Source organism: Ursus arctos, unplaced genomic scaffold, assembly GCF_023065955.2.
Source record: "Ursus arctos isolate Adak ecotype North America unplaced genomic scaffold, UrsArc2.0 scaffold_11, whole genome shotgun sequence".
Taxonomy (NCBI): domain Eukaryota; kingdom Metazoa; phylum Chordata; class Mammalia; order Carnivora; family Ursidae; genus Ursus; species Ursus arctos.
Window position 1 is genome coordinate 50,131,055 of NW_026622775.1, and position 16,021 is coordinate 50,147,075.

The following is a 16,021-nucleotide window of genomic DNA, read 5'->3' on the forward strand; positions in this document are numbered from 1 at the left end:
TATTTTTCCTGAGGATCATTTCATTTCAAATATGAGGAATATATATTACCTATTTATCTTCATTTCTACTTCACAGGCTTCTTAATAGTTAGCTTGTGAAAATACAGAAAACATTCAGTATGCTTAGCAAATCATAACAAGTGACAGATGTACGCCCAAGTCATGATTATAATTGTAAGCATTGGGTACAGTTTTGGCAGGAAAATGCTGATTTCCTGTTATTGATAATTGGTGAAATTGTTCATTTGCCCCCACTATATAGTAACACACAATTAATTTACCAAATAAAAGTAGGTTTTAAATCTTTTCTAGTCTTATACCACATTAACACTATCAAAGAAAAATTGTTTTCATATGCATCTTTTATAATCTAAAATGTGAAGTATAAATAAGTATCTGTATTTTCAAATATTAAATAATTTAAAAATACTTCAAGTGTCCACAGGGGGAAAGAAAGGTTAATTTTTTTGGTCAAGATATAGAATTATTGATAGACTTTGTGCTATTTCAGTACCAAGGTCTCATATGCTATCTTACTAAATCTTTCAATTAAAATTTTTTTCATTTCAGACAGCTTTTTGAAAAACTGAGTCCCTGAAAACCGTTTAATATTTTCACAAACGGCTCATATGTACAAAACAGCATTGCTGTCTTCAGTTCCTATAACTGGTTTAACCCTCCCTTGTATTATTTCCTGTCCACAAAGAAAAGCAATAAAACAAAACAAAACAAAACAAGGAACATTTTAGGTTTGCAAATAGATAATTCTGGTACTTATCTAATCTATTGAAAATCCAGAATCTCTATGGGGGCTTTCCTTCACACACCCTCCTCCTTTCCTTGATGTTGTCTACACATGGGGAAACCTGAAATGGTGCTGGTCAACATGGTGCCCTATGCTGGCCCCACTGAACCCCAGCTGAGGAGTAATTCTCTTGCTAACATGGTCTCCATGTTATGTCTGCCTGTATAATGTATGGCCTGTTCTCAGCAAGGTCAGGAGCTGAGAGTCCAGCCCCAGTCCACCCCTGCTGACATTTCATTGACTGTGTGGTTGCATGGAGACTCAGCCATGTCCTCCATTTTATTCCGAGCCTAAACTGTCTGCTCTATTGGTTTTGTACCTGCCAAGTCTGGCAACTATTGAGAAACTTTAAATTCACAACCAAGAACTCTGCAGGAGCTTATGAAATTCTACTCCTCACATCGATCACTAAGATCTGAGGCAGGCAGCATGGGAGTACTGAGGCCTTCTCTGCCCAAACACTATATGCTGACATATCTGCTGTTGTGTTCACCCTATATTGCTACAAAAGTGTTCTGTTTTTCAGTCTCTTTCTAGATTTTTAAATATGGAACTCAGTACATTCCCCTCTACTTTCGGCTTCTCCGATCTGTCTGGTCTATATGAGTGTCCACTCCAAGTTTTTGGGACAACAGGTAGAAAAAGTGAAAGAACTGGTTCACTCTTGTTTTTCTCTTTTACTTTTCTCTTTCTCTTTCTCTCCTTTTTATTCTAAGGGCCTGTACTCCCTACCAAGAATGTCCCCTAGATCTTCGTTTTTTTCTTCACTGTGGCTTGCAGTAGAACTATGTTCAGGACATCAAGGTTTGCTTTTGGAAGAGGAAGCTTTTGTGATTTAAACCCTTTGCCCCTCACAGTGCTTAGCTTCAAGACTGTTGTTGTACTCCAGACCAAGACCAAAAAAGTCTAAGTTGAAGAAGGACCTCTTATTTTTAAAAGCAATAGGTATTTTCACTTTCACTGGGGCAGTCAGTTTTCAAGGTTTAATTTTAGTGTCTGTGGAAGTGAACTCCCTGGTAAGTGCAAATATAAACATGTAGAGGGGTAGTTTATCCTGGTACAGTAACTTACATTAGTTAATGTAAAATACCTGTCAAACTTCACAGATTTTATGCTTGCTGAGAGATGAGTTTACTTAAAATGGATAAACTAATTTGGAGCTTTTCAACTATTGAACTCAAAGGAAGCAATTTCTCTACCCTAACCAGAAGGGGCTAGGTGTTCTTAATAATTGAAAGTTGAGAAGTCTAAACAGATTGGAGGATAGAAGTCATTAAGGGTGGTGGGAGGAGGGACGGGGGGATAATGGTTTTGGAAGTTTGTTATGAATGATCATTTCTATGGAGACTTGGTTAGGGAGTTGAACAATGTATGCTCAATCAACTCTCCATTGTCCAAGAGCTGATTATCTTAACTCCCCTATTCTCTTCTGGTATCTGACTTGATTATTGTTCCGTAGCTCCTTCACAAAGCATGGCTAGGGGAAATAAATAGAGATGAAATTATAAGCAGTCAACCTCATTATTTTTAACAATTATTGTAAAATATTTATTTCAGAAGAGATGTTAAATTGAGTTTTGGTGCTTATTTAAATTATTCCTGCTGGCTATGTCGCCCGTTACTGTGGGCAATAAAACACTAAATGAAAACAACAACTGGGAAATGCACAAAGAGCAACTAAAATGATTAAATGATGAAGAAATGTATACAAGGATTACTTCATTTGGATAGTATCGAGTGCCTGCTGTGGGCCAGGAACTCTTGTAGGTGCTTTCGAAATAGCAATGAGAAGGATCCCTGCTATTTTATGTTTGCCTTATGGGAAGAGGGGAGTCAGTGGCAGGAGGTGGACAAGCAATAAGCAATAAGAACAATAAAAACTGAATTAGGCAGTAACTACATAGTATACAGATAGATGTATTCATTTCCTAAGGCAGCCTTAACAAAGTGCCACAAGCTGGGTGGCTTAAAACAACAGAAATTATTGTCTGACAGTTCTGAAGGCTAAAAATCTGAAATCAATGTGTCCACAGGGCAACACTCCAGTGAAAACTCACAGAGGAATCCTCCCTTGCCTTCCTAGCTTCAGGGTTAACCAGTGATCTTTGGTGGTTTTTGCAGGTGCATAACTCATCTTTGCCTTCATCGTTTTCCCTGTGTCCCTATGTTCACGTTTTCCTCTTCCTTATAAGGACACCAATCATGTTGGAGTAGCCCCCACCCTTGTCTCTATTCCAGTAAGACCTCATCCTAATTTAACTAATAACATTTGCAAGACCCTATTTCCAAGTAAGGTCACATTCTGAGGTCCTGGGGTTAGGATTTCAGCATGTCTTTTGTGGGAGATGGGGGGCGTAGTTCAACTCATAACAATATAGTACTGAATATGAGTAATGATAAGAGCCTTAGGATAATAAAGAGGAGAGTCAGAAAGGGTTAGCATTTGGCAGGAGAAGCAGGAGAGTTGGAGGTAATTTCTAACGAGACGCATGCATAATCTTCATTGAGAAGATAACTTTTGTGCAAAGATTTGAAAAAGGCAAGGAGTTAGCTCTGTGGCAGTAAGGAAAAGGAGCACTCCAAGCAGAAAATACAGCCAATGCAGAGGGCTTGAAGTTGGAGCATACTTCAAGTGTTAAAGAACAGGAAGGAAATCACTGTAGCAGGAATACAGTCAAGAGAGAGAAATTAGATAAGGAGCTAATTCAAGGACAGCTCTCATAGGTTCTTTCAGGCATTCGGAAGGACGTTGATTTTTACTCTTCAGAAAATTGAGAGCTATTGTGGATTTTGACCAGAGATAGGATAAAATATGACTTCCATTTAAAAGGATCACTCTAGCTATGAGAAGAGACTATGTTCCTCTGTCTTTTTCTATGATGCCAGCAAACACGAGTGCTTAATATATATCATCTATCTATCTATCTAGATACACAAATAAAACATGAAGCACACATATGTGTGTGTATGTACATTTTAATTCCATAATTTCTTTTACATTTCTTACATTAACTACATAAATGAAAAGATACTCTCCTTTATCCATTATTTGGCTATTCAATCGAGTAGTTCTTTCAGGAAAGAGAAGATGAATGCTTAATATCATCTGTGTATTTTCTGGACGTCAGAAAGTGACCAGCTCATGGATTTAAACACATTTGTAGGGTTTGGATCCATTGTCTTTATTGTCATTATTGAAGAAGCTCGAATAGTTTCATCTTTGGCCAGTGGAAGCTTCTGCAAGTTGGTTCTGGGTCATTATTATTTTTTTCCTAGCCTAGTATTTATGATTGTTATCTGTGGGGAGATCAGGTCCAATAGAAGCTACTTACCTACATCAGATGTGGAACTCCATTATGCACATTCTAAATCATAAACGATAAAGAGAAAATTTGAGAGAATGAGAGTTTCTCAACTATAGATTTCAAATCTCTCTTCCTTTCCCTCAGAAGGTATACTAGGCATTGAATTTCCAGAGCTAAATAGTATAATATAGAACCTAAATAATTTAAGAAGTAACTTTTTCATGGAGTAAGGCGGCCAGAGTCCTGCACGACTCTTAAATTTACCACAGAAATGCTTTTGAGGATAGTGATTTAAGGAAAACTGTTTCTCTACCCACAGAACATTTTGACACCAAATGTGTGGGGTTTTCCCTCACACCAACCACCAATTCTCCAACTCTTGGGATATTAGTTGGGTGTTCTACAATTTATTTCAATTCTGACACTAACTACCTGGAATTAGCACAGATCTCACAGGCAAGGGCTCAATCCCACAAAACTGCTCCCACTTCAGACACTTGTAAATCTCATGCTGTCAACCAATTGACTATAAACTTGGGGTTCCCACAATCCCTCTTCAAGTTTGATAATTTGCTATAATGGCTCACAGAACTCAGGGAAATTCTTTATTTACATTTATTGGTTTATTATAAAGGATATTATATAGTATACAGATAAACACCCAGATGAAGATGTACATGAGAAGAGGTCTAGAAGGGTCCCAAGCCTAGGAGCTTCTGTCCCATGGAGTTGGGGTGTGCCACTCTCCCGACAGGTGAATGCATTCACCAATGCAGAAACTCTGCAAACCAATAGAGATTTTTATGGAGGTTTCCTCATGCATGCATGACCAATTATTCCCTCAATTCCTAGCCCCTCTCACCTCCCCTGAGGATGAGAGGTGAGTCTGAACATTCCAAGCTTCTTTTTTCTTTTTTTAAAAAGAGGGAGGGAGTATGCGTGGTGGGGTGGGGGGGAGCAGCACAGTTAGAGGAAGAGAGAGAATCTCAGGCAGGCTAGGTGCTGAGGCTGGAGCCTGTGGAGCCCAAAGTTCTCATAACCGGGAGATCATCACCTAAGCGAAATCAAGAGTCTGCCACTTAATCAATTGAGCCACCCAGGGGCCTCTGAAAGTTCCAAGCTTCTAATAATCATGGCGTGTTGTTTCTGGTGACTAGCCCCTATCCTGAAGCTATCCAGGAGCCTACCAAGAGTTGCCTCATTAGAACATAAGACATTTCTCTCATCCAGGAAATTCCAAGGGATTTAGGAGCTCCGTGTAAGAACCTCTTAACAACGCGATCACTCAGGAAACTACAAGGGTTTTAGTAGCTTTGTGTCAGGAACAGGGGCAGAGACCAAAAACATATTTCATCTTATCTGTGATAAAAGAATGCCAACATATTATGACTGTACTCTTCTTACACATCATACATTAAAATCTTCTTATTCATAGTATTCCATCCTAAATACATGTCAACAAATTCTTACCTACAATTACTGACCTGATAGGATCTAAACTTACACAAAGCTACGTGTAAGATTTATTTATAACCCTTCGTAGATATATTAATGCATTTTGTTGCAGAAATATTAATATTTTTTATTATAGAATGCTATTCCAGGCCATACTGAAAGTAGTAAATAATAGAAGGTATGATATCCTGATATTAATTTTTTTCTAAACACACCTGACTTCAGAGTTTTGAATAAAGGCTTGAAGTTATATAATCTATATACCTACTACTTACTTACTCCCCATCAACCATATTTTAGTAAATAATTTCTTTGAATAATCTCTTTATCCCTTGTGTATACATGTATGTATTTAAAAAGAGTCATAGTAGGTGTGTCACGCACTTCTAAATGTCCTAATTCTCTCCTAGCTCTAAACTTCACATCCTTTTCTTGGATTTTAGTTCAGTGAATAAACTGTCATTTAAACTCCCTAATCCTTAGATAAGACCTCAAGAATGGCAATCACTTTTGTCAGGCATAGTCAAAATTAGTCTTGGCTGCTTGGACCCCACGTAGGAGGGTTTGTAAAGGCTCCTCTGGTCTCTGGAGGGAGGGGTGCGATGACTGGTGATCAGCGTCTTCCCTGGAGGACCAGAAGGCAGAACAGAGCAGCATTATTGTTGATCACGCTCCAGTTGATTCTCTAAACGAGGCACACTCTCTAGTATGTCTTCAAACAAACTGAATTGAAACAGCACTTAACAGCACAAAGCTAGTATTTAGCATGATAGAGTAGTCATTGATCATCATCTTCGTCATCATCAACAGCACACAGAAGGCACTTTATGTGAATGGTTTCCTTTGCAACCTCACCTTCAAAGACAGGGTTGTCTGTTACTGCTTTGACCCAGTGTATCCTTATTGTGGTCTATAGACATTCATGGAATTCATGGAAGGGTTTTGGGACATTGAAATCATTAAAGATACTAACAGGTGCTGTTCAAGTGTTTATTAAAATAATATTTATTATGTAATCAATCTCTTTTCTTTTAACAGCACAGTTTTGAAAGAGCCTACATGCATACTGAGTCAAAGATCATGGTAGGGGTGTAAGCCAGAAGAGCATGCTGGTAACACAGTAAGTCAGCTGAAAACTCGAAACCACAGTGGTACTTTTTACCATTATAAAGTTTGTAACTGTTTTTAGTCTTTTGCTCAAGTTGTTTCACATGGGCTATTGTTTCATAGAAGCATAAGGAACACTGTATTAAACCAGAAGTTAGTGAGAAGGATGAACATAAGTTCTGCAAATTTGTCTCAAGATGCTATTTAACAGCTTTAAAAGTTGCATTATCTAATTTAAAATTTTATATAGCCAATTAAGATGTCTCTACAACTAACAAAAACATTGTTAAAATGGAAAATAGTTGGGCCTATTTGGTGTTTGGTTTATTGGAAATAAAGATTATCTAAATCCATGAAAAAACCGTTGGAGTGAAGTGCTCTAAATAGAATCTCTAGAATCAAAATGCAAAAATATTTATTAAAAAGTTTAACATATGAAGCGCAAACTGAAATAATCTGAAACATCAGGTTATGAAAGCAGGGTTTTTGTTTGTTTGTTTGTTTGTTTGTTTTTGTTTTTTGGTATATGATTGACTTCACAAATATTTAGTTGCATCTTAATCTATAGGTTAATATTTACCTACCATTAGAAGTATAATTTTCATTTGTGAATTTGTAAAGTTACTCTAACTTATTTTAAAGTAAGTTAAGATATGTGTTAGATGTAAAAAAAAATCTAAATCTCTCTAGAGATATAGTGGATATTGTTAAAGCTCATTAAAAATAATACTCCTCTTTCCCATAAAATAAAATAAAACAAAATAAAATAGAATAAAATAAAATAAAATAAAAGGTCACATTGAGCAGTAGCTTTGGCAGATCTATAAATACTTCTGTTGTGTATATGTACAGAGTGCTGAGCTAAGAGTTTTGGTGGCAATTCAAGGCGTTAGGAAAGAAAGGGGCAAAGCTGCTCACTATAATCTTGTGCTTTTTGATTATTTGCTTTTTTCTCCATTCAAATCCACTGACTCAGGCTTCCCACACTCAATAATAACTGATTTGAAGTCCTCTTCCTCCAATTGATCCGTCTCACCTCTTTTCTCCTAGAGTTAACCAAGCATCTTTTGTTTCATTGTTTTCTGTTACACTTTTCCTACACCTTTTTCTCCTGTTCTATTGTGCACCCTGATTAAAGCTGTGACAGATTGCTCCCTGCCCTCATTTTGATGATTTTCCTTAAAGAATAGGATTCTTACCAGAAAGCGTTTCCTTCTTTGACTTATTAGAACATGATAATGAAAAGATTTGGTTTAAATGGAATCTAACTCTGTTTTCCTAAGAGATTTTGTCAGAAACAGTAACACCATACTGATGATCTCAGGGTTTAGACAGCTGATGCTTGAATTTAGACTCTCCCTTCCATTTCTAAATGCTTAAAGGAATATATGTCTACTCTGTCTATACTTTACCAAACCGAAGTGTCTTTGCTTCCTGTCCTCCAACAAGACAGATCACTTCAGGCATGCATAAATAGCTAGAATGTTCTCATTCTATTTGCAAATATTTTAAAAGCTGCAGTAATTTGATGTGTAATCAAAAGTAATAGAGATGGGGGAAGGGTGACATAGAGACACAGGTCATCCAAAGATAATGTCCACCTGACTTCGTTATTCCTTTTTCACTTTGGAAAACTTACTGTTTTTAAAAACACACTTACTTAGACTCTTGATAAAGTAGGAATGTTTATTAACTTGAGTACGCTATGCCAGGTAACAGTAAGGAGTGGTAGAGAAAAGCCCTCTTACTACTTAGGTGGATGATGAAAGGTTTGCAGTGGTTAATACCAGACACTGATATTTCCACCATGTCATTTTCAGGTAGCTACAGAAAATTTTAACTACCTAAGAAAAAAGCCAACTCACCTGCAGTATACTCATTCTACTCCGTTTCCAACAACAAGATTAAGACATGTTTTTCTATTAAAGACTTTATGTCTTTATTTGAGAAAGAGAGAGAGAAAGAGAGCAAGAGTGGGGGGAGGGGCAGAGAGAGAAACAGAATCCCCGCTGAGCAGGGAGCCACACACGGGGCTCGATCCCAGGACCCTCTGATCATGACCTGAGCAGAAGGCAGGTGCCTAAGCAACTGTGCCACTCAGGGGCCCCTGGGCACTTTTTATTTCATTTTATTATGAAACATAATTATTGATTAATTCTTAACGCTTTTAAGTATTGTTACTTTTTAAAATCTTTTGTGTATTTCCTTTGATTTATGCTTTCGATAAAGTAGGTGTTGCAGAAGCATATCATTTTCTCTTTTCTGGTTATTGCAAATAATTTTTTTAAGATTTTATTTCTTTATTTGACAGAGAGATAGCCAGTGAGAGAGGGAACACAAGCAGGGGGAGTGGGAGAGGAAGAAGCAGGCTTCCCGCTGAGCAGGGAGCCCAAGGGGGGCTCGATCCCAGGACCCTGGGATCACACCCTGAGCCGAAGGCAAAAGCTTAATGACTGAGCCACCCAGGCGCCCCTATCGCAAATAATTTTCACGATCATTTTCCGCTCAGTAAGCCCACCTTTCTGGTGTGATGACAAGGGCAGGAAGAGCAAGCTAAATAACAGACTCCCCACCCTAGCTATCTGGCTAGAGTAACACGAGAATAAGCCCCTGCCTTTTTCCACACCACAGTTCCCGCCAAGCATCAGTGTCAACTACATCATGAACAGGTATAGTTGCTGTAACTTCCTTGAACCAACCAGAAAGCCCAAGAGAAGGAAGAATTCTCCAGGACCTGGAAAAACATGCTTGGATTTACTTTTAACAGTGCCACCTATTTCAGTTGCTCACATTTGGATTTATAAAGCCACAGTTTATAATTAATGCCATTAAATATAGGGAGCAGTAGAATGTCTAATGCCAGTTGATTTTCTTATAAGTGTGAGGAAACCATATATCCAAAGAGCCAGATGTTTGTTTTCATTAATATATAGAAACCACTGGATTATTACACTGCTCTAAGTTTTCACTGTCCTTGTAATTTTTTTGTTGGGAACCTAAGATCAAATTTATATTTTAAAATGTTATTTGAATTTATTTATATGTCATAGTGTGAATTTTTATTCACATCATCTTATTCTTCAGTGCTAGGAATACTCTTTCTTTTCAAAATTATTTTATCTCAAATAATTTTGACTTTCATTCAAGTATTTCACTGTTTAGCTGGAAACACATATATATAAAGTCAACTTCAATGTTAACAAAATTTTAAAGAGGAAGTTTCTTCTTATAGTAACTTCAGGTATAAAGAAAAATATATTGGTTAACCATATGAAATTACCAGCAGCTATTTTGATCTATAAAAAATGGATACCATAAGATTTAACTTATAAGTAAAACCCAGAAGCCATCCAACATCAGCAAGGTATAGAGATTTGAGACCAAATCTTCAAAAAGGAGATTTATTTTCTTCAACTTCTTTTTTTGTTTGATGTTTTAATTAGGTTTATTAGCTATAAAAAATCTCAGTTATGTTAAGCTATATGGGGTTGGGTGTAAAGATACATATAACAAGAGGGAGCTAGGGAATCTTTTTTTTTTTTTTTTTTTTTTTAGATTTTATTTACTTTAGAGAGAGAGAGTGAGCAGTGGGAGAAGCAGAGGGAGAAGGAAAGAGAGAATTTCCAGAAGACTCCCCACTGATCATGGAGTCCATCACAGGGATTGATCTCAAGACACTGAGATCATGACCTGAGCCGAAATCAAGAGGCAGACACTTAACTGACTGAGCCACCCAGGCGCCCCTGGAGCTATGGAATCTTGAGAACATTCCCTTAGAGTATAAGCTCCATGAAGGTAGAGATTTGTCTAAATTATATCAGTATAAATTATTCATCAGTATATCCACAGTCTATTAACAGTGCCTGACATAGAACAGGTGATAAATAAGTGTTGTAAGACCAAATCTATGAACAGACATATTGCAAGTTTTCCCAAAGAATTAAATATATTTTGGGAGTTTAGAGTTCCATGAACCCCTGGGGTGGGGGAAGGAGGGTCTCATCACAAGACACTATGAATCTTAAATCTAGGGTTCTGCCAACCGAGGTGATTCAACTATTTTCCATGTGTCTGCTTCTTTCTGTATAACTATAAGTTCTTTGTGCATTCAGTCTCCATATATCATTCTCTTCTATTCCCTTCCTGCTTTCTCCAAATTCAACTTGCTATGACTCTCCCCTCTTCTCAACCCCAATTTCACCTGATAATCTCAAATGCGATATCTAGCATCTCTCAATTGCACTCTGTTAACATTACTTAGTAATGTTGCTAATTGCTTTATTTTTTTCATAATTGGGGCCAGGTTTCCTACCTGCCTACCTACATGGTATTTTTAGACACTCTGGGGACCAACTTTACCCACAAAAAACAGTATTTGGGACATCCTTTATTACCCTTGCACTAGAAATGGGAAGTCCAAAGTGGTAAGTCCAGAGATGATGAGTGAAAAAATTGGCCAGTGGGACAGTCCCTGTGGCAAGGGTAATGAGGTTCTGGAGGCTAATGATCACCATGCTCAGTCTCTTATTGCCAGCTGCACTCATTATCACCTCCTCATTATCACCTCATTTCCTGAGGAAAATCTACAAAACACTAGTCTTGCTTAAGAGCTCACAGAGGGAATAAATGAAGCGAAATGATACTCCATGTCAGGGGAGTTCCACCTGTAGAAAGAAAGTAGAAGCTACGTGAACAAAGAACACTGGTGAGAAGACAAATAATAAGGGGAAGCAATCTTCAGCACGTATTAACTGGGGAGCAGATATGAGTGAGGGAAAGAAAACATTTCCTCCCAAAATATTAGACGAAGTTGGCTCTTGAAAAGGTTATGCGTACGACCATATGCTTCTTGTGTTTCTCTCTGGTGGTTGACACAATTTTCGTCACTCTTTTGTCCTAGTTTGCTTCAGGTTTCTCCGTTCTGCTTCAGTCTCGATGTTGTTCTTATTGGGCAAAATAAAGATAGAATCTCTTGCCAACCCACCGAATCCTTTCTACGAGGCAGAAAAGAATTTAGTGGTTTTATTACTGAATAAGCATTAAACTAGATTCGATGTCCATCACAGGCAATTTGCTACAGATGATGAAGATGAAAGGAAATCTCATCCTTTTATAAAAACAGGCAGGCAGATGCAAGCCATTACCTTCACAATCTCAAGATAAATGACAACTTGCCCATAGCTGAGAGGCCTCGACAGAACCATTTTGCTCTGCATAGTTCTTAAATTCAGTCGATATTGGTGTGACATCTGCGTCGGCTAGTTGTCTTTAACCAACAGAAAAGAGAATGCCATGTACCTCTACAAGCAGGCACTGTACTTGGAGCCACGAACCCAGCGTAAGCTCTGGCAGAGACGGGAGACAGGACGCTATCCTCCTTGATGGTTTCAATTCAAAGAGTGGGCTCTGAGGCCTTTCTGAAAAACTTTCCTGGGTGGTAAAATTGGCAAGAGGGGTTTTCTTTCTTAGTTTTTTTTTTTTTTAAGCATTACAAATTAAAGTGACAGAGAAAGAATTTGCAACAACATTTTTAAAGAAAAAGATCTAAGAAAAGAAAAGGAGATCTCTTTTTTTGGGCATCAGAGAAAATTCAGGGTTTTTTTAGAATTGTTTTAACCCTTACAATGTATGACAGTGGTTCTCAGAAGAGGGAAATCTCCCCCACCCCCCTGGGTTATTTAAAAATACCTGGAGGCATTTTGGTTGTCATAACAAGGGTAGGCCTCTAGGGCATGAAGGCCAGGGGTGCTGCTGAACATCCTTAGAGCACAGGACAGTCCCCACAGCAAGGAAGTATCCGGCCCAGTACATCAGTAGTGCTGAGGTTGGGCAACCCTGCTCTCCCGTAAGGAGAGTAACCACATACTTTATTCTTTACACTGCAGCGCTTTGTAATGAGAAGATGGCATCATTAATAATGAGGCTGGGACAGCAGATACGTATATACATGGTGTCTACGTGTATATATATGTATGACTTATAGTCACGTTGTCTATAAACTGGTTGCCAATGATTGGACTGTCAAGAATTATGCTCAGAACACTTGAATCATTGACAGAGTCTTTCAGAATATGCTGGTAAATATGTAACAGTTGACTCCCTGCAAGGGAGTAGGAGTGCCCTGGTTTGTAGTGTCTGTGATTTGGGTAGTGTAAACACCACGAACCGGGTCAGTGTCAGACTGTCAACATGACCTCACTAAATGTGGACTCGGGAGGAAGGCACAGGGCGCACCACTACGTGGTGTTTTCACTGTACAAACACAAAAGACGTAAATAACCTCAAGAACAAATAGTAAAGTTGTTAGAAAGCGATAAATTTGGAATATCTAACACCTTTGTTTTTAATGTGATTTATTTAATTATGTTCATGTATTTCTTACTAATGGATGTCTTTTAACAACTGACCTGCAGATTCCCAGGCAAATAGACAATAAGCTTTCCTGAGACGGTACAGGCTGACTCCAGCCCACCTCTACAGCTTATTGTATGACAACTGGAAATAAGAATTCACTTCTGAGCTCTCGGGGTATGTAAAATAAATACAAAGAGTGAGCGCTTGTTTTCGCTTTTTCTCACACCAAGCACCCTGCACCCCAGTTCCTTCCCATTCTCCCTTGTTCCCCCTAGATTGAGGAGAATTCACTAATTTAATTGTTCAAAGCGCAGCGTAGTTGTTGAACTATACTCTATCAGTGAAATGAAAAAGTTTTCCTCAAAAGCAGGAATTTAGGCTCCATAGATCTCTGTGCATCCTGCCCCGGGGTCCAAACTAAGTCCAGAGAAAAAGCTGGCATGTGAGAAAGCCCCAGTGGCAGGATCCAAATTTCACATTATCTGGAAAAAAATCTTTACAGTCTGTATAAAGTTGTGGCCACTTCCTAATTTCCTCATAAGACAAGCCCAGCATTACCATGGTATACTAATATTGCCGAACGTGATTGCTAACATTTCATTAGACTTGTCACATTTATGTTAGTTTCATTTTAATTTTATTTTAGTTTCAATAAACATGATGTTCGACAAAAAGAACTGTGAAAAATATTTAGAAGATAAAAATATTTGTATGGTAATATAAACTATATTATTAATGTATTGATCAATTAGTTATTATACTTTCCATAATTTTCTACAATGTGCTCCTTTCGGTTGTATACAACCATACATGCATCTAGAATAAGCATCCTTAAAGAGGCTGGTTTTTTTACAAACTTTCATATTTTTTTCTGGTCTCATATGATTCAGATTTTGTCCCCAAAACATTTTTTTAAGGATTTTATTGATTTATTAGTGAGAGAGAGTGCAAAATAGAGAGCACCTGCGGGAGGAGAGGCAGCGGAAGAGGGAGAAGCAGACTCCCTGCTGAGCAGGGAGCAGATGATGATGATGATGATGATGATGATGATGATGATGATGATGATGATGATGATGATATGATGCAATAATGCGGAGGCTCAATCCCAGGACCCCGGGATCATGACCTGAGCTGAAGGCAGATGCTCAACTGACTGAGCCACCCAGGCACCACCCAAAAGCATTTTATAAAAATGTCAATTTTTTAAAAACAGATTCAAATGAGTTAATGTATTCTTTTCTTACAATAAAATTTTTTCTGTATCTGGTTATACCGTCTCCTTACCTAATGTTGTATATGTATCTTATCTAGTTTATTCTATGTTGAACGTTCCAGGGGATTTTCCATCTTAAAGGACTAAACTCTTCATTCTGTTTATTTAAATAGACTTCTTTGTTGCTGAAGTCTAACATTCATACACAAATCATGGGTGTTTAGTTAATTTTCACTAGAGGAGCACATCCGCATAATCACCGCTCAGATCAAGGTGGAGTAAGTTTCCAGAGTGCAGAAGCTTACCTTGTTCTAGTCACTACACCTGTCCTGTCTTGTAAGGTCATTACTATTCTGGCTCCTAATATTATAAATTTATTTTAGCAGTTTTTTATCTTTATATAAATAGAATCATATACTATGACTCTTGTGTGTCTACCTCCATCATCTCACATTATATATGTAAGATTCATTTACTTCACTGTGTACATAATTTATTTTCATCACCATTGTATTCCATTCGATGAGTATAGAGGAATTTCTTTATTCATTCTAGAATTGATGGACATGTGGGTTGTTTCTGGTTTGAGTTATTCCAAATAGTGCTGCTATGAACATTTTTACACTTGTTTTCTGATGAACATATTGTACACATTTTGGTTGAGTGTATACCTAGGGATAGAGTCGCTGGATCATACGCTGTACACATGATAAGCTTTAGCTGATACTGCTGAAGAGACGTGATTATACACGTGTACATTCCCATCAGCCCAGAGGTGTAGGAGGATTCTATTTGCTCCAGATCCTTGTCTGCATGGGATATTGTCAAGCTTTTTATTTTTATGTTTTTATTTTTTAATTTTAGCCATTCCTGGGGCACCTGGGTGGCTCAGTTGGTTAAGCGCCCAACTCTCGGTTTTGGCTCAGGTCATGATCTCAGGGTAGTGACACTGAGCCTGCATTGGGCTCCTCACTCAGCACAGAGTCTGTTTGAGATTCTTCCTCTCTCTCTTCCTCTGCCCTTCCCGCTCATGTTCACTCTCTCACTTTCAAAAAATCAATAAATAAATCTTTAAAAAAACCCATAATCTAAAAAATAAAAATAAAAAAATTTTAGTTATTCCTAAGGATAGTGATATCACATTATGGTTTTAATTGACCTTTCTCCGATGATTAATAAAGTAGCACATTTTAAAATATATTTATTAGTTATTTGGATATGCTTCTTTGTGAAAGCTTGCCCAAGTTTTTTCCATTTTTATAGTGGCTGTCTTATCTTTATTTATTGATTGGTTGTTTTTTATATATTCCTTATATTAATATATACCTTTTTTGTTCTCTCACTTTGGCTTGTCTTTTCACTCTTTTATTTAATAGAGGTTCCTAATTTACTTAATTTGAATCAATTAATCACCTTTATGTTAAATCACTTTTTGTGAGAAAAATCTGAGAAATTTTTCCTTAAGGTCACAAAGATCTTATACGCTTTCCCCATAGCTCTGATAAGAATTGATGTTTAGAACATAAGTTCTTCAGATTTGTTCTTTTCCTTGATTAGTCTTTCCCCTTTGCATTTTTTTTAAAGATTTTATTTATTTATTTTTGAGAGAGAGAGGGACCATGAGCGGGAGGGAGGGGCAGAGGGAGAAACAGGCTCCCCGCTGAGCAGGTTGCCTGATGCAGGGCTTGATCGCAGGACACTGGGATCATGACTTGAGCCAAAGGTAGATGCTTAACTGACTGAGCCACCCAGGTGACCCTCCCCTTTGCACTTCTATAATAC